This window comes from Danio rerio, chromosome 20, assembly GCF_052040795.2.
Source record: "Danio rerio strain M-AB ecotype USA chromosome 20, GRCz13ab, whole genome shotgun sequence".
NCBI lineage: Eukaryota > Metazoa > Chordata > Actinopteri > Cypriniformes > Danionidae > Danio > Danio rerio.
In genome coordinates, this window is record NC_141040.1 from 37,410,166 (window position 1) to 37,432,017 (window position 21,852).

Genomic DNA, 21,852 nt, shown 5'->3' on the forward strand with positions numbered 1-21,852 from the left:
TAAGATTGAGGTCATAAGATACGTGTGAAAAAAAAAACCTAGAATTTGTTTTATTTATTTTTATTTATTTATTTTTTTTTTATTTCTGTGAACATTTTACAATACAATCTTTTATTATTCTTACCTCTGTGTCCGAGTCCTTCACTGTTGTTGTATCTTCTCTCTCTTTGGAGGAATTTAGACTTCTGAGCATCTGGTCCATTGATTAAAAGCTTATAATACATTTGTGTATCGAGGGTTACATACCAAAAAGTGGCGAGAGCCAGCCAGGAGAGAGATTGCAACAACAGTGTCTAATTACAGTATTCGAGTTCACTATAAATATTACAAATCGGAGAGAACTTTAACGTCATGGATATCATAGAAAAAGAGAATGTAAATATCTCAAAAACAGTGATTGTGGGTGGAATGACACTGACTGAGACAGACTCAGATTTAGAGTCATGGCTTTTAAGATATGGTAGTATTAACCGACATCTTCGCATTGATGACCCTGACTGTGAGTTTCATCGACATGCTATCATAGAGTTTACACATAACTCCGCGATGAAAACATTGATGCCTCTTTTGCCTTTAACTGTAGTTAGTATGTCAAACCCAAGTACCACTTTCATGGTACGTGCTTTAAGCTGCGTTTACCCCCATATTGCTAGTGATAGTGCTACTAATGGATATCTGGAGGAATTGCAAAACATTGCTAGTTTTAGTGGGAAATCCATTGAGGAAGTACTCCAAACAGAGTTACTGAAGATTAAATTTGGTCCTTCTCATGCTGAGTCACTACCTGTTTTGGATAAAAAGCTTGAATTTCCAAATGCAGCACGTTCTCAAATACTTGATCGTAGCACAGTCAGTTCACCAAATAGACTGCTGTCCCCAGTCATATCACAAAGTATGATTACTGAACAAACAGCTTTTCCTTCATCTAGAATTTTACCATTTCATGAAGTTGAATCAACAAATTCAAAAAACCTGTCCAAGGAAAGCCCTAACCATAGAAGTACTAAACCCACAGTAACAGTGTCATCCCATCCAGCACTTAACATGGATATAATTGATCCTGCTAGCGTGCAAAAGGTAGTAGTTGAGCACATTGTCCGCACAAATGACACAGCTCCAATGCACCATACCTCTTTTCGCCTCCGATCTTTCTCTGGAAAAATTCCTAGACCTGTTAATGAGCCAGACTTTGACACTTGGCGTGCCAGTGTTGATCTCCTACTGACAGATCCTTCTATATCTGACTTAAATCGAGCCAGAAGAATCATAGACAGTCTGCTTCCCCCTGCTGCAGATATTGTTAAACATGTCTCACCTAACAGTTTACCTGCAGTATATCTGGAATTGCTGGAGTCTGTATATGGCTCTGTAGAAGACGGAGATGAGTTATTAGCCAGATTTATGAATAGCTTCCAAAACAATGGTGAGAAGCCTTCAACTTACCTGCACAGATTACAAGTACTCTTAAGCACAGCTATTCGACGAGGTGGGATATTTGAAGAAGAGAGAAACCGATATCTTCTAAAGCAGTTTTGTCGCGGCTGTTGGGACAGTTCCCTCATTGCTAACCTTCAATTAGAAAGGAGAAAAGCCACTCCTCCTTCATTTGCAGAATTAGTAGTTCTCATCCGTACAGAAGAAGATAAAAATGCCTCTAAAGAAGAAAGAATGAGAAAACATTTAGGGCTAAATAAACACTATCCTGCCCCCTCGAAATTCAGACTGTCAGCTCACCAGATATCTGCCCACCAATGTGAAATGCAGGATGATCAAACTGACACATCTCTCGCAAAGCAAGTGTGTGAACTTCAAGCTCAAGTTGTTGCACTGCAAAAGCCTTTAAGCCAGAAAGAAAAGAAAAAAAATGCAAAACCAGATGAAGTGAGTGAGCTGAGAAATGTTGTCACTGAGTTACAGGCACAGATTACAGCCATGCAAACTACAGCCACTCCAAAAATTAAAAGTGATGTAGAAGCAACTGAAATTGCTGACTTAAAGAGACAGATTGCTGATTTAAAGGTTCAACTGTCTGCCCCTGATATGTATAGAAACCGCACCAGAAACTTGCTGCCTGAACCTAGAGCAACAGATTGTTACAGAGCTAGTAAACTACCTGAAAGTAGACCTCGTCCGGGGTATTGTTTTAGATGTGCGGAAGATGGTCATCTTGCCAGCAGCTGTAGTAATGCTCCTGACCCTACTAAAGTTGCTGAGAAAAAACGCAAGTTAAGGGAGCGACAAGCCCAGTGGGATACCCAACAAGTAGCAATAATGAATCCTTTAAACTGAGGACGGTCTCTGTAGAGGGGCATACAGAGACTAAGAGAAATAATAATTGCCCTGAGAAACGTAAACAATTGTTCAACCAAAATGCGTGTGACGCACTCCCTTTGAGAAATTTACCAAGAGGATTAGTGGGAGTGAAGTGTACTGCCCAAATAACTGTTGGTAATAAAAGAGTTTCCTGCCTTCTGGACACAGGGTCCCAAGTAACTACTGTTCCCTGGTCATTTTATCAAGAGAATTTATCAAATTGTCCACTTAAATCATTGGCTAACTTGCTGGAAGTGGAAGGGGCAAATGGTCAAACAGTGCCTTATCTTGGATATGTGGAATTGACTCTTAAGTTTCCCAGAGAGTTCCTTGGAACAGAGACAGAAGTGCCCACTTTAGCCCTGGTAGTCCCAGATTTGATGAACACTCCCCAAGTTCTAATTGGCACAAATTCATTAGATGCTCTTTACAGTAACTATGTCCAACAATCTGCTTCCTTTCCTCAATCTAACTTCCATGGTTACCGTGCAGTGCAAAAAGTTTTAGAAGCAAGATACAAACAAGCAAGTGCTGATGTAGTGGGCTGTATCAAATTCAAGGGACATGTTCCAGAGGTAGTACCTGCAGGATGTACAGTGGTTCTTGATGGACATGTTCTAGTTAATTGTCCTCATGTAGGGAAATGTGTAGCTCTAGAGTCACCAACTTCACCCGCTTTACCTGGTGGTTTGCTAGTTGCCAGCTGTTTGCATTCCTTACCCAGCAAAAGGCATCAACAGTTACCAGTTGTGTTACGGAATGAAACTCAGACCGACATTACCATCTACCCCAGAACTATAATTGCTGAAATGCGGGCAGTCCAAGAAGTAATAAAGAGTGGGCAAGTGAATTCCAGCACTGTGAATAAAGAACTTTCTGCTTGTTCCAATCTCAAATTCGACTTTGAAAATTCCCCATTGACACCTGAATGGAAGAAACGAATAATGGATCAATTAAATTCCATGCCTGAAGTCTTCGCCTTGCATGACTTAGATTATGGACATACAAACAAAGTCACTCACCGAATAAAGCTTAATGATGAGACTCCTTTCAAACACAGACCTCGACCCATACATCCTCAGGACATTGATGCAGTACGAAAACATTTGCAAGACTTGTTAGCAGCTGGAATTATCCGAGAGTCAGAATCCCCCTTTGCCTCCCCCATAGTAGTTGTAAGAAAGAAAGACAATTCTGTACGTCTTTGCATTGACTTCAGAAAGCTGAACTCACAAACAATTAAAGATGCCTATGCCCTGCCAAATCTGGAAGAGGTCTTTTCAGCACTAACTGGTTCAAAATGGTTCTCTGTCCTTGACTTAAAATCAGGATATTATCAGATTGAGATGGAGGAAGCTGACAAAAGTAAAACTGCCTTTGTGTGTCCCTTGGGGTTCTGGGAGTTCAATAGGATGCCCCAAGGCATTACCAATGCCCCAAGTACGTTTCAAAGGCTGATGGAAAGATGCATGGGTGACTTGAATAGGAAAGAGGTGTTGGTCTTCATCGATGATCTGATCATTTTCTCTGAAAGTTTAGAAGAGCATGAATCAAGGCTGATGCACGTTTTGAAAAGGCTCAAAGAATATGGACTGAAGCTATCGCCTGAAAAGTGCAAGTTTTTCCAGACTTCTGTTCGATACCTTGGTCATATTGTATCAGACAATGGAGTGGAGACTGATCCAGTGAAAATCGAGGCCCTAAAAACCTGGCCAAGACCAAGAAATCTCAAAGAATTAAGATCTTTTCTGGGATTTTCTGGATACTATAGGAGGTTCATTCAGGATTATTCCAAGATAATCAAACCCCTTAATGACCTCACAGTAGGGTATCCACCTCTTCAAAAACGTCACCTACAAGAGAACAAGAATAAGCAATATCTGGACCCCAAAAAGGAATTCGGAAACAGATGGAATCAGCCCTGTCAACAAGCCTTTGACATGATTATTGAGAAACTCACCTCTGCACCTGTTCTGGGATTTGCAGACCCAAAGCTTCCTTATGTTCTGCATACAGACGCCAGTACCACTGGGCTTGGGGCAGCCTTATACCAGAAACAAGAGGGACAAATGCGGGTCATTGCTTTTGCAAGCAGAGGGTTGACAAGAAGTGAAAGCCGGTATCCAGCTCACAAGCTAGAATTTCTAGCTCTTAAATGGGCAGTCACATCTAAATTCAGTGACTATTTGTATGGAACAGAATTTGTGGTCGTAACTGATAGCAACCCTTTAACTTACATTCTGACATCTGCAAAGCTTGATGCTCCCAGTTATCGCTGGTTGTCAAGTCTGTCCACTTACAATTTCAAGCTCCAGTATAGGGCTGGAAGTCAAAACTGTGATGCAGATGGCCTTTCAAGACGACCACATGGTGAGCTTTTGGATGACCCTGCATCTCAGAAAGAGAGAGAGAGAATTAAACAGTTTACCCTTCATCATTTAGATGAATTTGGAGTTGAAGATTCTCTTATCCTCCCAGAGGCCATAAAAGCCATCTGTGATCGACATCAGATTGGAAATTCCTCAGATAAATGCAAATTTTCCAATCCTTCCATTGCCCTTGTTGAGTCCTTAGCCCTGCATGCAGATGTATTACCAAATGAGTTTGAACAAGAAAATGAGCATGGTCTTCCAGTTATTCCTTACCTGTCCAACGAAGAGTTAAAGAGACAGCAGAGAATGGATCCTGATCTCAAATTCATTATTGATTGTTTACAGCGGAATGAAAAACCTTCTAGTTCAAAAGACCAATCGCTTGCTGTTACTCTGTGGATAAGGGAATGGAGCAGATTAGAATTAAGGGATGGATTGCTTTATAGGAAGAAGCAAGATCAGGAAAGCACTCACTATCAATTAGCCTTACCTGTAGCTTTACGTGGAACAGTGTTGAAGAGTCTCCATAATGATATGGGACACATGGGCATGGAGAGGACACTTGATCTTGTCAGAACCAGATTCTTTTGGCCAAAAATGTCATCATCTGTGGAAGAGAAAATTAAGACATGTGAGAGATGTGTACGTAGAAAAGCGTTTCCTGAAAAAGCAGCTGAAATGATGAACATCAAGACTACCAGACCATTGGAGTTGGTCTGTATGGACTTCTTGTCTTTAGAGCCAGATCAGAGTAACACCAAAGATATATTAGTTATTACAGATCACTTCACCAAATATGCGGTGGCTGTGCCTACCAGAAACCAGAAGGCACAGACTGTGGCTAGATGTTTATGGGAAAACTTTCTAGTACATTATGGATTTCCGGAAAGACTGCACAGTGATCAAGGACGAGATTTTGAGTCAAGCCTCATCAAAGAGCTATGTCTCGTCGCAGGTATACACAAAGTGAGAACTACTCCTTACCACCCAAGAGGAAATCCAGTGGAGAGATTCAATAGGACCCTTCTCCAAATGTTGGGTACTCTTGAAAACAAAAAGAAGTCGTGCTGGAAGGAGTTTGTCAAGCCTTTGGTGCATGCCTACAATTGCACTCGAAATGATGTAACAGGATACACTCCCTATGAACTTATGTTTGGTAGACAGCCCAGGCTGCCAGTCGACTTAGCCTTTGGGTTACCTGTGGATCGTTCTACCAAATCCCACTCTCAGTATGTAAAAGATCTGAAAGAAGGTTTAAGAGAGAGCTATGAAATTGCCATCAAAAACTCTGCAAAAGTAGCCCAACGTAACAAGCGCAGATTTGACAAACATGTGGTTGTTTCTACTCTTGATGTGGGAGATAAAGTCCTTGTGCGAAATTTGAGGCTAAGAGGAAAGAACAAACTGGCAGACAAATGGGAACCAGATGTCTATGTAGTTATCCGTAAAGCTGGAGATCTCCCAGTATATGTAGTCCAGCCTGACGGAAAGACCGGTCCAGTTCGAACTTTACACAGAGACTTACTTCGACCTTGTGGATATTTGTCTGAAAATGAAATTGGAGAAATGAGTCCTCCAAATGTTCAACGTAAGCCCAGAACTAGGTCTAGCTCTGCTCTAGAATATGCTCCCAAAGAACATCAAATGAGTGATCAGTCAGAATCTGAGGATGACTCTTTATATATTAGAAATGCAGGACGCCAGTTGGAATCCATTACAACGACTGTGTTACCTTCATCACAAAGTCCAGTGCTTGTAAGAAACTTACCTGGCATGGAGCCCATTGAACCACTCCCTGTCGTAGTGAACCCTGAAAAAGAAACCTTACCTGATTCCAGATTAGAAGAAGACTTAACTGAGAATCAAAGAGATGATGTCAATGAGAATTTCTTACCTTTGCTGAACCCTGCTGATATTGACCCCAAAGAAATTGAACCTGAAAGAAGTGGAAATAGTGTTGAACTACAGATCCATAGAAGGGCGCTTGAATTAGATCCTGTTGATATATCCCATTCTAATGATCAAAATCCTCATGTCAGAAATGTTTCAAGTAACCAGCCAATAGTGGATGAAGACCTAGATACCAGTGGCCCTAGACGCTCAAAAAGGCAATGTAGACCTCCTAATAAGCTTGAGTATCATAAACTAGGAAATCCCTTGACACTAGTCATTCAGTCCTTACTACAAGGTCTGAGTTCTGCCTTTACCACATCGTTAGAAGAACCCATACTCACTAGAGATCCGCCCTTTGATGTGCCAGACCCTTTTCCAGTTGCAGTGACAACCCAACCCCGTACATGCCCGAGGACGTGCCTGAATTCAGGGGGGGAATGTGTAACCCAGGTTACTAGTGGGTAGTATACAGCAATAGAGCAAATAGAAATATAAGGAAAAACATTGGCAGAATACTCGATTAAATAATATACATTAAAATTATTTACTTATATAAATAATTTATAATAGAGTATTATACAGCATTCAAGGGAATAGTGCTTTAGAATGACATCATCGTGCCTTACACTATAGCAGCAGATCAGCTTTCCAAACAATAACAAATCTCGCTTGTCTGTTAGCTTGTGTTTACCGTTGCTATGGTGATTCAGTGTTCGCAAGGGAAAGCAGAGATGATTGAGAGAAGAAAAAAACAAGATTTGTTTCTGAGAGTGAAATCTGCGCACGAGTGCCACCTTGAGTTTTCCTATTTGTTTCATTTTGATTTTGAATGATTTCCTTGGCCAGGTTTTTTTTTTTTCTTTTCCTTGGTTTTGTTCGTTTGTGCATCTTCTTCTGATTTTTCATCGGTGAGATGTTCTATTGACGTCAGTTGCTGGATGTGATCTGCTCTGGATTCGAATTAATTGAAGTTTGAACTCTCTTCTGGATTTGGATTGTCTCAACTTCCATCGGCGTGTCTAATTGTGGAGTTGGACTGGCGAGCCTCCCATTAAGTGGATTCTTTGGATACACCTGTTGAAAAGATACAAAGTAAAACCTATTCAGCGTCATGGTAGGAGTGTAAATTTACAACACACTCACAAGTGCAACATCCTGGATTTCTGGAACTGAATTTGCAACCTAGTTGTTTTGCAAAAGAATCTTTTTGAAAGTTTATCACCTTTACTGGACTTTTGGAACATTTTGAAATGTTTTAAGTGAATGTTTTATTTTCATTTTTATTTTATTTGTACATTGTTCCTTTAGAGTGTTCATTCGTTGAAATTTTTGAATCTTTATAGAGAGAGGTTAACTGGTTTAAGAAGGGAAATCTTGATTATATGTTAAATAATAATACAATTTTAATATTGTATTATTAACTTACGCTTACAAACCTTTAATATAGTATTGTTATTAGTATATTAGTATTATATTATTGTTATAATAGTAACCAAAATATAATATTAGCCTTAGCAATAGAAAAACAGAAAAAATAACATTATATTAACTTACCTTATTAGTGATATAGCTATAAAACCCTGTGAAGAAAGAGAAGTGTTATTAGAGAGTGTAAATAAGATTGAGGTCATAAGATACGTGTGAAAAAAAAAACCTAGAATTTGTTTTATTTATTTTTATTTATTTATTTTTTTTTTATTTCTGTGAACATTTTACAATACAATCTTTTATTATTCTTACCTCTGTGTCCGAGTCCTTCACTGTTGTTGTATCTTCTCTCTCTTTGGAGGAATTTAGACTTCTGAGCATCTGGTCCATTGATTAAAAGCTTATAATACATTTGTGTATCGAGGGTTACATATATATATATATGGTAGAGAACCACCAGTGAATATAAAACAACAGAAAAACTAATTGCTTAATTTTCCTCTGTGAATCCAGATCAGAACATACTGGTTATTTTCCTCAAGAAATAAAGCACACAATACAGCATAATCAAACTGCCTACAACTACTACTCTCTCTACTTCAATCAGCACATACAGGCCTCACCGAACATGCAAACCCCACCTCAGCGCATATATCTCAGTGTGTGTGTGTGAGTGTGTGTAGGGGGTCTCTACTTTAGCGGAGTTGCACATGAGATCCACAAAGCTCTCAACATCACATCGAGCAAAAGAAGAGGGCCACCAATGCAGAAAGTGGGGACCATGGGGGTTTTTGTGGGACTCGTCCACCCTGTCCCTCTTCAAAGTGCACACCGGCAGTAGAGGGGCGTGGCCCATTGAGAGAGGGCTGGATTTAGGCCTTTGTCCCACTGGCTTCAGGGCCGAGTGACATCTTGAACGCTTCAAGAAGATTAAATAGCAAAAGCCCAGTCGGAAACAGAGAGAGAGAGAGAATAAAGAGTAGAGAGGAATGGCGAGGGTGGGACCCGAGGGTTTGTAAATGACCGTTGGGGAAATGGAGATTTGGAGAAATGAAGGAAAAAGGGGAATGCGGAGGATAATGAGAGGAGGAGAGGAAAAGAGTGGCCTCGATGAATAGGATTAGAGCGGGTCTCACCGTAAGGAGAGAGAAAGAGAGATGGAGAGAAGGAATGTAGGAAGAGGATGGAGGATTGTGTGTGTGCGTGTGTGTGTGTTCATCTCATACACTTCACATCACACACACAATGCATGATGGGAGGTACTTGACACAACGCTCTATGCCATGCTAAGTCTTTAATAACAGCGAGAGATGTGGAAATGCCATGAAAGAAGCAGATGATAATTAAACAAATTAGGAAATGATTTATGAAATAAGTCCACGGGGAAAAAAATAAAGTTGTAAGATTGCATACTTAAACAGAAATCATCGGCAGCTCATGATTCACAGATGTCTGGTTAACATTTCTTTGTGCTTTTTGAGATTAGAAGTGAGACTTCTTTTATCAAAAGTGATGTTTGTGGATTCAAAAAAATTCCTGAAAAATTTTTTACTTTTTTTTGGGCACCAAATGTGCATTTTACAAAGATTTTTAAAGGATCATATGTGACAACAGTGACAGTTTTTTTTTTTTTTTTTTTTTTACAAAATAAAAATTTTAATTGAATTAAAACATTTAAAATGAAATAAATAAATAGAAATGAGATCAATTTAATTTTTAATTTTTAATAAATATATATAAAATTAAATTAAATTTAAAAAACAAATAAATAAAATAAAATGATAATTTATTGGTGGGTGGGTCAAAATTATCCTGAAAGCAAAATAACCTTATTTTAAAGATTATTTAGTTTTAAGGAAAAACTCTCTTAATTTTAACTCAATCCTTCTGAAAACAAGACAATATTCTTGCTTGTCTAGAAATTTCTTCTTGATTTGAAATGTTTTGTATCTACATATATTTGGACTAGAAACAAACCATAAACTCTAAGTAAGAAAAGCATTTGTTGTGTGTCCCAGCCCTCCTGCAATACACACATACCAGAGCAGGTCTAACAAAACCTACTCACCTGAAAACCATGTCAGTGAGCTCAATTGCAAATTATGTATCAATTATATATCACTGCATTTTATTGTCAGTAACAGTAATGGCGTTATAATTGGGTAACAGCAATTTGTTTAACTAGGTACTGAAAAAACAATTACTGTTGTTATTCCCCTCAGTGGTAATGTCTTTAAACTAGAAATCTGCTTACATTTTCAAAGTTTAAGTTTTTTTCATTGATTTTGTGCACATTAGCACATAGATAACCTGAAGACTAACAAACAAACAAAAAAATCCTCATTTTGATTTCAGGAGGACTTTAAATACAGAGAAACCGTGACCTCTGAACCACACAGGCCTGCACTGAGACTGTATATGTGTGGTTTTGTTGAGCGTAGAATTGTGAAGGCCCCGTCCCCATAGCAGGACACTTTTATCCTTTATGCGTGGGTCAGTGGGCGCCCCCTGGGGGGAAACAACCCCCAGGATTAATGATATGCGTGACATGCATTGTGTGCCCCCGTGGGGTGCAGGGTTATCTAAACTCCCCCTCATCCTGCCCTCAGCAAAGCCAGTCAACCTGCCAAAGAAACCCAAGAATGTGTGGTGGAATGTGCTGGAATATCTGAGATTGAGCGACTATCCGTATGAGCAGGAGAGAGACAGAGCTGATCAATGAATGACTGATGTCACTCAAACAGCACAGAATCTGCCATTGTCTCAGCTTTTGAGTCTACAAGAAAAGTGGACAAGGAGAAAATGTCCAATGAATTATGCATTGTGGTTATGTTAGTAACAGTGAGCTAATTTCCTTGATGCATTTAATTTGGGATTTTTTTGTTAATCATGAAAAGTTTCTTTATTTTTTATTTTTTTACAATAAACAATCTGAATAGATATATTTTTAGAATATAATTTGAATACGTCTTTACCCCTAAACCTGCGCCACCCTTATGAGCAACAACTGCAATTAAGTGTTTTTAATAAATTGCAATGAATCTGTTAGAGCGTTGTGGAGAAATTTTGACCAACTAATCTTTCCAGAATTGTTGTAATTCTGCAACATTGGAGAGTTTTCAAATACGAACTGTCTTTTTAATGTCATGCTACAGAATCTCAATTGGATTCAGGTCAGGACTTTGACTAGGCCACTCCAAAGTGTTTATTTTGTTATTCTTCAACCATTCAGAAGTCTACATGTTGGGTTGCTTTTATCATTGTCCTGCTGCAGAACCCAATTTTGCTTTAGCTTGAAGTCACTAACAGATGGCCACCCATTTTTCCTCAGGATATTTTGGTACACAGCACAATTCATGGTTCCATTTATCAAAGTACGTCTTCTATATCCTGAAGCAACATTGTAGAGTTTACAAGTATGAACTGCCTTTTTATGTCATGCTACAGAATATCAATTAGATTCAGGTCAGAACTTTGACTAGGCCACTCCAAAGTCTTCATTTTGCTTTTTTTCACCATTCAGAAGTCTTCATGCTGGTGTGATTTGATCATTGTCCTGCTGCAGAACTCAAGTTCGCTTTAGCTTGAGGTCATAAACAGATGGACAGCTGTTCTCTTTTAAGATATTATGGTACACAGCACAATTCATAGTTCCATTTTTCACAGCAAGTCTTCCATATCCTGAAGCAACAAACAACTGAACCATCACGCTAGCACCACCACATTTTACAGGTATGATGTTCTTTTTATGAAATGTGTTGCTATTCTTACACCACACATAATGGGTCTTTTGCCTCATCAGTCCACAGAGTATTTTTCCAACAGTCTTGGAGATCATCAAGATTTTTTTCTGGCAAAACTGATATGAGTATTTTTCATTTTGAAATTCAGTCATGCAAACCATTTTTGCCCAGTCTCTTTCCTATGGTGATGTCATGAACACTTGCCTTAACTGAGGCAAGTGAGGGCTGTAGTTCTTTGAATGTTGTTGTGGGGTCGTTGTGACGATGCACTCATGGGGTGATTTTGATCCGCCAGCCTGGGAAGGTCCTCCACTGTTTCATGCTTTTGCTATTTGTAGATAATAGCTATCACTGTGGTTCACTGCAGTCCCAAATCTATAAAAATAGATTTATTACCATTTCCAGAATGGTAGATGTCAAATACTTTTTCTCATTTTGTTTTGCATTTATTAGGTTCTCGGCATAATGTCTACCTTTTAAGAATCTTTTGGTCTTTTTTACTTTGTCAGGCAGGTCCTATACAAGTTGTTTCTTGATTGCGAACAAGTGTGGCAATAATTAGGCCTGGGTGAGGCTAGGGAAATTGAACTCAGGTGTGATAATCTAAACTTATGTTATGCTTTAACGGGGGTAATATGTAAGTCAAATCGATTTTATAGTTGATATAGCATGTAATATATTTTAAATGAAAATGTAATGGCCAATAAATGTATTTATTATTTAATAAATTAATAATAATAAATAATTTAATTGTGTGTAAAGTAGATTGAACTAAATAACATTTTATATTATTTTCTTTTTATGTTAGATGTGATATCTAGAAAGCACATTTAAACTTCAGTAAATAAAAAAGTACATGTTCAGGGAAAAAAGTCTGATGATTAAAACATTTCTCCAAAATTAATTTAAATACTATGTAAAATCATTGTAAGAAATATGGGAAATGTGCCAATGATTTATGTACTGAATCCCATAGAATAATGTTTTTTTTTCTAAATGCATATATGCATTGTACGCTAGTACATTGCTGCACATTTAATGAATTCACACTTAAAGCCTTTCATGTTTTCTCCTCCTGTCAGTCTCTCAGCATCCCTCCATCTGAGACGGCGCGGTCCCTCGTTCCGCTCCTAAAAGAGAAAGGGGGCTTCACTTCACATCCAGTGCAGCATGAAAAACGGGTTCCTTCCCTTCACATGCAAATCCAACATTACATAACAAGACAATCTGCTTGGGAGTCGAAGACACACACGCAGTTCAACACACACACATACACACATGCACACACAGAAGCACACACTCAATGGAGAATGATGCCTTTATCCTGTATGTAAACATGGCTGTTTTAGTTACTTCAGAAGGGTCAGACAAAGCGTACTGTGAGTAACTCTCAGAGATCAGCTTTAAAAACAGATCAATTCATTAAACTAATATCAGAAATGGAGAATCCAAGCAGGACACAGAGATCTGAACTTCAGCAGATACTGTAACCTCACATTGACATCAGCATCAAGATATGCAAGAAGTTGTCAGGATGGAAATCAAAATCATGATGCTTTCTGTGATGAACTGAATAAAAGTAAATTAAACCCAAATGAAACTCCCTTAATGTCTTCCTTGAATATTTCATTCTCTAAAACAATTTTTATTAATTACAATTTTAATGAGCCATATTTGATATGTTAATTGATCACTGTAAGGCATTTACCAAAATAATATAATAATAATAATAATAATAATAATAATAATAATAATAATAATTTTCCTAATGCCCTAATGTTCTAACAATGAATTCATGGGGAAATTACTATTATTAATATTATTATTATTATTATTATTATTATTATTATTATTATTATTATTATTATTATTATTATTATTATTATTATAGGTGTTAACTATTAAATTATTTATAGTAAAAAAAATTAATAATCTCAATAATAATTATAGTAAGAAGAAAAACAAAACAACAACAATACAATTTGTAATTGTTATTATTACTAGTAGTACTACTGTTAATTTTAATATTTGTTTCTATAAATTTAGCAGCAGTAGAAGCGGTAGTACTAGTCATACAAATAATAATATTAATACAAATAATAACAACAACAACAACAACAGCACCAGCAGCAGCAGCAACAACAACAACAGCAACAACAACAGCAGCAACAACAACAACAACAACAACAACAACAACAACAACAACAACAACAACAACAACAACAACAACAATACTTGTAATGCCCTCATGTTCTAATAATGAATTGAGGGGTAAAAGACTATTATAATTATTGCTGTGATTGTTGTTATTATTACTATTATTATTATTATTATTATTACAGATGTTATTAACTATTAAATTACTCATTATCGTACAAATTTGTAAACTAATCATTAATAATCTCAATAATAATAATAAGAATAGCCACAATACAATTTGTAATAGTTATTTTTAGTTTACTGTTAATTTTAATATTTGGTTCTATAAATGTAGCAGCAGCAGAAGCAGTAGTAGTAGTAATACAAATATTAACATTACTACAAATAATAATAATAATTTAAAAAATTACAATGGGATTTCCACATTTAAAGCTTGAATCCCTAATTGTATATACAGTTGAAGTCAGAATTATTAGCCCCCCTTCGATTTTTTTTTTTTTTCTTCAATTTTTTAAAACATTTTCCAAATAATGCTTAACAGAGCAAGGAAATTTTCACAGTATAATGTTTTTCCTTCTGGAGAAATTCTCCTTTGTTTTATTTCGACTAGAATAAAAGCACTTTAAATTTTTTAAACACTATTTTAATGACAAAATTATTAGCCCCTTTAGACTATTTTTTTGGATAGTCTACAGAACAAACCATCATTATACAACAACTTGCCTAATTACCCTAACCTGCCTAGTTAACCTAATTAACCTAGTTAAGCCTTTAAATGTCACTTTAAGCTGTGTAGAAGTGTCTTGAAAAATATCTAGTCAAATATTATTTACTGTCATCATGACAAAGATAAAATAAATCAGTTATTAGAAATGAGTTATTAAAACCTATGTTTAGAATTGTGTTGAAAAAGCCTGCTTCTTGTTAAACAAAACGGGGAACAAAAATAAACAGGGGGGCTAATAACTCAGGGGAACTAATAATTCTAACTTCAACTATATATATATATATATATATATATATATATATATATATATATATATATATATATATAAAATAAATCAGAAAAAAAATTCTCATTATGTGGATGCATCTTTCCTAAATGCACACACACTCAATCAATAGCTTTGCATGGACTGCAGAGAAGATAGAGAAATTGGATAATGTGGAAATTGGATGAGTCAATGACTCTGCATGCTTTAAAAAAAGACGACGCCTCCCTCCGCTGAGCCTTTCATCCCCTAATCATTTATTCATCCCTTTATTTTTGGATGAATGCTCATCCACCTCCTTCCTGTCTGTGTCTCTGAGTGTGTTTTTTTTATTATGAAAATCATTTTAATGGTTTAACCAATCAATCAGTCAATCAATAAACATGCTGAGAGATATAAATGCCTTATGATAATTGACTCATGTATGATTCTCATATCCTGCATGAATAAAAAGACAAGCAAAGTTACCAGTAAATGCATCCAAGCAGATCTTTAGCCAGACAATCTGTTATCATCAGTATGTCAAGCTTGAAACAGAACCATTTCTGTTTCAAACAACTGTTTTAGGTCATTGGTTGATTGACAGGCTTGTAGGTGGTCCGGTACTTTTGTCTGGATAGCATTAGTTTATCAGTTTAGCAGGTCACATTAGCATGTACACCACAAATGTGATGTGGCCGCATGTGATTTATATCTCCAAAAGTGGGTCATGATCGGATCACAGGTCCTAAACCAAATTTACAATATCATCTCTATTTAAATCAGACCAACTGAAACGGATCTAATCCTGCACCGCATTTACCTCAGAAGAGATAATGACCACAAAAACTGGAAAACTAAGACAACCGCATCAATTTGTTAGCAATACCTGTAGATAGAAACACATAAAAGTTGTATTTTGGGCTAATAAATGTATCAAGTCCACAGATAAAGAGTGAAAATTACTGTGTGCACCTCTAAGCTAATAAACCATATATAATTAGTGTTTCATTACTGCTTTTATATGCTAAGTAGTCATTTTGGATCCTCAAGACATGATCTTTGTCATTTCTAACATCTGATTCAGAACTGGGACTTCAGGTAGCAGTTTTTAAACAAAAGATATAGTGCCCATTCGAAATCGATCGAAATTTATGCTTAATTTCGATTATCGAATCAAAAAATAGAATCGTTGATGCTGCCACGCCCCCATGTCACGTCAGCTTGGCTTGCCAAGCGGGAAAAAAACAGCCTTGTTGAAGTGCTTGTTAAACTGCAGAAGCAGGAGACCCGTCGACAGAACTTAAACCCTCTCCTCTTTCAATGAAGTCGCCGGTGTGTAAGCATTTTGGATTTCCAGTGAGTTATGTTGACAACGTTCGTGTTGTTGACAAAAAAAAACACAGTTTTGCAAGCTCTGCTATATACGTATTACGTACGGTTCGTCCGATAGACAACACCAGCATCGCAATCCTCCGCCCGCCCCCGTTGCAAATCCGCTCGCGAAAAGTACACACTCAGGCCCTGTTTACACTGTCTTTGTTTTTAAATGGCATTTTAGAACGACAACGATTTGACATCCACAGTGGCATGTAGCATTTCTGAGCAGCCCTCCTTCCTCTCTACCTCTGAAAATGCACATCACGTGACCACACAGACACAGACGGACTCACAGCCATGCGCTCGAGACAGCAGGTCCAGGCAGTCAGAGGACTGCTTCAATCTTTCACTCACTTGTACTTAGTCATTTTTGCGCACACCTCAGATACTGTTGGCTGGTTCCTGTTGCTTGTGCGTCTTTTTTTACCGACGCCATTATATCGACACAGATCACTGCCTATTCCCGAGTCCCGCAGAAAAAAGTGATTGACAGGTGGTAATTATGTGTGTAACTTGCCTTTATTCATTTACTGTATGACTTGTTTATGGGTAAAACAAAGACCATGCAGGTCAGGTAGTTTAAACGGTAGGCTACAAATAATTAATTTGGTCATTAATTAATTAATTATTCATAATTGAAAATCGGATCGAATCGTCCCTTTAGAATCGAAAATGTAATCAAATCGAGGATTTGGAGGATCGTGACACCCTTACCTTTCATACATCATTTTGTGTCAGGAAGCTTGTCCTCCAAACAGTGAATACATTCAGGACTGCTTGGTTAAGACAAGTTCTTTCACAGACCAATTGTTTAGCTTCAATCAAACCTCAATATATCTCCAGGAATCATGGGTATTAATATTGTTTGTGTGTTTTTTTTACGATAAAGTTCCAGTAGCATTGCCTTCTATGAATCACCAAGGACCATGATTTAAACTAAAAATCCCACTGCAAAAAGTTCTATTTTGACCATATTTGGAATGCTTGTGAATATTAATGAGCTCTTAATGAGCTCAGCTGCCTGCATGGACACATACTGCATACATAAACAAACAGTTAAACAGACTGTATGCCTCGTCGTAGTGGCACTGAATACATTTAAAAATATCAAGCATTTTGCGTTCTGACGTCCTGTGAACAGATGGCTGGCTGTGAACTGCTCCTTAAAGCCCATTGCATACTGTATGTAAAGCGACATGCCATGTCTTTTAAAATTCTGAACATTGTTTTAGTGTACGCATATCGCTGCTCCCTTTCGTTATCTGCATCACTCAGCATTTATACTTACTACATACTACATACATACTTATATGTATGTAATTTTCTGAAATATCATAGCATGGTGGGCATTTATGTCCAATTTTCATTACCTTCAATGTTTAAAAAAAGGGCACCTTTAAGAAAAAAGATCATCCACATTCTGTTAAAAGCTTCTTCTGCAAAAAGTCTATCAAAGTCATAAATACATGTTGTATCAACTCAAGACAACAACTAATCCAAAATAAAGTAGTACATCAGCTTCATTATTTTAGAGTCAAACTTAATAAATTCTACCCCTCCATCTCCTTTAAATGTAACAAATGTGAGTCTGCCGAAGGCTCCTTAGGACATTTCAAGCAACTTTTTACAGCTTAATGCTTATTCTTGTGACCTCACCACTAATTTAGCAATCGCTGTTTTTGTTTGGTCTGACTCACTTCGTGGGTTTAGTCATCAAATTCAAAAAGCTGTCCAATATGGAATGGTGATAACAAAAAATATAAATATATATTGTCTATGGAAAAGGCATCAAAACCACTTTTTAAATCCTGGCTTTCTAGAATTTCCAACCCTTTATATTTAGAGAAACTTAGACATAATCTTATAACCTTGCTGGCTCCGAAGCCACCTGGAAACTCTTTTTTTAATTATTGGTCAAATGCCAAGGATAGCAGTTTAAAGGTATAACCCTGTCATCGTTTGCAAGATCAACATATTGCCAGTGCCCACTGGCCTAGATATACATGTGTAACAGTGCGGACCCATGTTTAATACTGGAGGAACTGATGCGTTTTAAAATCTTTTTTTTCTTCTTCTTTTTTTGGTATTGTTTTGTGTTGCTTTAAGATCAAAATAAAAAAATACATTCGCTGTGGTGACCCCAGATTAATAAAGGGACTAAGCGGAAAAGATAATGAATGAATGAATGAATGAAACGTTTTGAAGTATTACGTTTTAGATTAACAGACTTGGAAAGACTCACAATATTGTAAATATTCACAATATCTTCTCTCACATTCATAAAATTTTAAGTAGGTTTGGAACAACATGAGGGTGAGTAGCCTAAATGATGACTGACTTCCTAGAAACGAGAGCTGCATACCTATACGCATAGGTATCCATTTGTGTCTGTATGCGTTTTGAGCACTCTTGTCTGTGGATGAGTTTGCCTGTGTGTTTATGCGAGTGAGTTTTGTGCTTTCTCCCTCGTCTATTTTGATCCGGCGTGTGTCAGTCTGAAGCCCAGAATACAGATCATGTTACGTTGAGTAAGGGGAACCTCTTTCACACAGCACCGTTCAAAGCGCCGTCGCCAATCAGCCAGCCGTTTCAGAGCCCTCCGTCTGTGGCATCAGGAAATAGGGCTGAATTTGATGGGGGTCTGATTTTTTTTTTCTTTCTCCCTAGCAATGCCTTTTATCTCCCCAAGCTTTGGATTGAAATCATTACACATCAGGTCAACAGACAGCACCAATGCACTGATTACACTGGGCAATGGTTTAATAAAGAGAAAGAGATGCAGGGAAAAGAGATTGTAGCAAGAATGTCTTTCTCATTGCTGAGTGACAGATGAGATTTTGGGCCTCAGACGCACTCGCAGAAGACTAATCATTCTGACCGCATAAGCAATCTCGTCTGATGGGACTTTAATGCAAAACACATACAGACTATAACACAGCATGCAAAAAAAAAAAAAAAAAAAAAAACGCATAAGGGGGTGTTTAAAAAAAGTGGTTGGGAGTAGATTTACTGGTTGTGATGTCATAAATTGTGAACAAGATTTCATGTTTTTGTTTTATTTTCAACCTACAGCGGTATCAAAAACGATTAAGAGTCAGAAATAGATCAAAAACATACAGTACAACGTAAATGATTCTTTTTAGGGAATCAAAAACACACAAAGGCTTGGGGAGGTCCAGAAGATTCTTGAACTTATTGAGGACACTTTGCGCATGTTTTGGTTAATCACTCTTTTATGCTGAATCAAAAACACTACACCTCAACAAGTCTAAGCAATTATTAAATGCGTAACTCTTATATTTGGAAAGAGTCCAAACACTGAACAGCAAATTCAAATGACTCCCAATCAGATGTCTCTAATGAATCACTTCCTTTTAATGAATCAAAACATACTAAGGGACCAAAGTTCAAAAACATACTAAGGGACCAAAGTCCGAACAACTATCATCTGATTTATTCTTATGAAATGTTTTGAAGTAAACCAACACCAAGGCTTCAATAATGTCTAAATTATTATATAAGTTAATTAAAATCCTTTCTGGTGTATCAAAAAAAAAAAAAAAAAGATCTCAGCATAGTCTAACTGATTACTAAATCGACAAATGTAATAAAAAAGATTATTTTTTGTGAATCGAAAACATAGTGCATGAGCAGAGCCCTGATTACTGATCAGATGTCTTATGAAATGCTTCCTTCCCAAAATCAAATTAAGTGGCTAGCATTGTCCTACATTAATAAAGTATTTTATGCTGCTGTGATTTATGTTCAATCAACCTAAAATTGTAAAAAAAAAAAAAAAAAAAGTTAAAAATAAAAATTAAAGTTAACTCAATCGTTTCATGTTGGGACAACATGAAGGGATTTTGTGGAACCCAGCATTTTTTACAGTGTACATTGAACAAATGAATTAGAGAAAAAAAAAAAAAGATTAAAAGATGATTCCTTGGATTTACTTTTTTTTAAGGCAAGTGGTTGTAAACAATTTATTTGGGTTGAATTTAAACAAACAAATTAAGTTGAACATTACTAAATTTAATTTGTTGAATTCAATAAATATATATATATTATTTGCAACAAATTTGCAGAAATCATTTGTTTAGTGTATGACTATTATGAAAAGGTTATTTTCAGTGAATTAAAACACTTTACGCACTGTTAAAATTACACAATAAAAAGTCATGACAATTTTTGTTTTTAATTTAACTTTATTTAGAAATGTATTCAGACTTAAACTTATTTTTAAGTTTAACAAATTTTAACCTGAAGTTTTATGTCAGCTTAATTGAGGCAAGGTAAAATTACTTGTAAAGTTAAATTGGCTCAACTTAAAAATTTCGATTAGCAACATATATATTTTTAGTGTGTGTTTCAGAGAGGTTCAAAGCATTCTTCATTTTTACGTACTTTTTTACGTACTTATTTTTTAAGTACTAAAACAATGGTTAAAGGAAGATCAAAATAAAATATGAATCGTTCAAATTCACAATTAGAACGAACAGAAAAATATTCTAAATTAAGTTTTACATAATCAGACATCAATATTTCATTAAGTGTTGGGAAAGCAGCTGAGATGAAACAACACAAACAACACAAAACACAGATTACTTTCAATAAAAAGTAACCAAATAATGAAATTACAGTTGAAGTCAGATTTATTAGCCCCTGTGTTTATTTTTCCCCCAATTTCTGTTTAACGGAAAGAAGATTTTTCCAACACGTTTTAATAACTCATTTTTAATAATAATAATAATTTATTTAATCTTTGCCATGATGACAGTAAATAATATTTGACTAGATATTTTTCAAGACACTTCTATACAGCTTCAAGTGACATTTAAAGGCTTAACTAGGTTAATCAGGTTAACTAGGCAGATTAGGGTAATTAGGCAAGTTATTGTTTAACGATGGTTTGTTCTGTAGACTATCAAAAAAATGATAGTTTGATAATGATAATAATTTTGACCATAAAATGATTTATAAAACATTTAAAATTGCTTTTATTCTTGTCGAATTAAAAAAAAATAGACTTTCTCCAGAATAAAAAAAATATTATCAGACATACTGTGAAAATTTCATGCTGTTAAACATCATTTTATGAAATAATTGAAAAAAATTCAAAGGGGGGCCAATAATTTTAACTGTAGTTACTTTTATTTTTTTTAAAGGACTCGAGATAATACAATATTATCTTATATAATAATGTAATATATAACTTTTCAAAGTAACTTTCCTTAACACTGTAAATATGTATTCAACACAAACCCCACTGTAAGCTGTTTCATAAAGTAATACTAATCATTTCTTTTACAGAACCTTTAAAACTTAATTCACAAAGCGATAACAGATATAGATGTAAAACAGTTTTGTGTAACTATTCAAATAAAACATTCAGAAAAACACATCTAGAATCTTGAAACACACTGAGAATACACACCTCACGAATAGGCGACTGTAAAGTAGTGCATAATGTAATTGGCACAAAACATCAAAAAGTATTGAAGATGCAAATCTGAGCGTGCCTTCTCTGACTTGGTGTGTGCGTGTGCGTGTGTGTTTGTGTGTCGGCCTGGAAGCGCATCACAGACACAAAAA

At 36.3% G+C, this 21,852-nt stretch overlaps 2 long non-coding RNA genes across 2 annotated transcripts in view; one reads left to right on the plus strand and one right to left on the minus strand.

Moving 5' to 3' along the window:
* LOC141379356 (uncharacterized) overlaps positions 1-13,353 on the plus strand; it is a 35,491-nt gene extending 22,138 nt beyond the window's left edge. Inside the window, exons 2-3 of the long non-coding RNA XR_015518676.1 lie at positions 11,673-11,738; positions 12,832-13,353. This is a non-coding gene — a long non-coding RNA (uncharacterized LOC141379356). The remainder of the gene's footprint in view (positions 1-11,672; positions 11,739-12,831) is intronic.
* LOC137488668 (uncharacterized) overlaps positions 12,531-21,852 on the minus strand; it is a 108,002-nt gene continuing 98,680 nt past the window's right edge. Inside the window, exon 4 of the long non-coding RNA XR_015518661.1 lies at positions 12,531-12,879. This is a non-coding gene — a long non-coding RNA (uncharacterized LOC137488668). The remainder of the gene's footprint in view (positions 12,880-21,852) is intronic.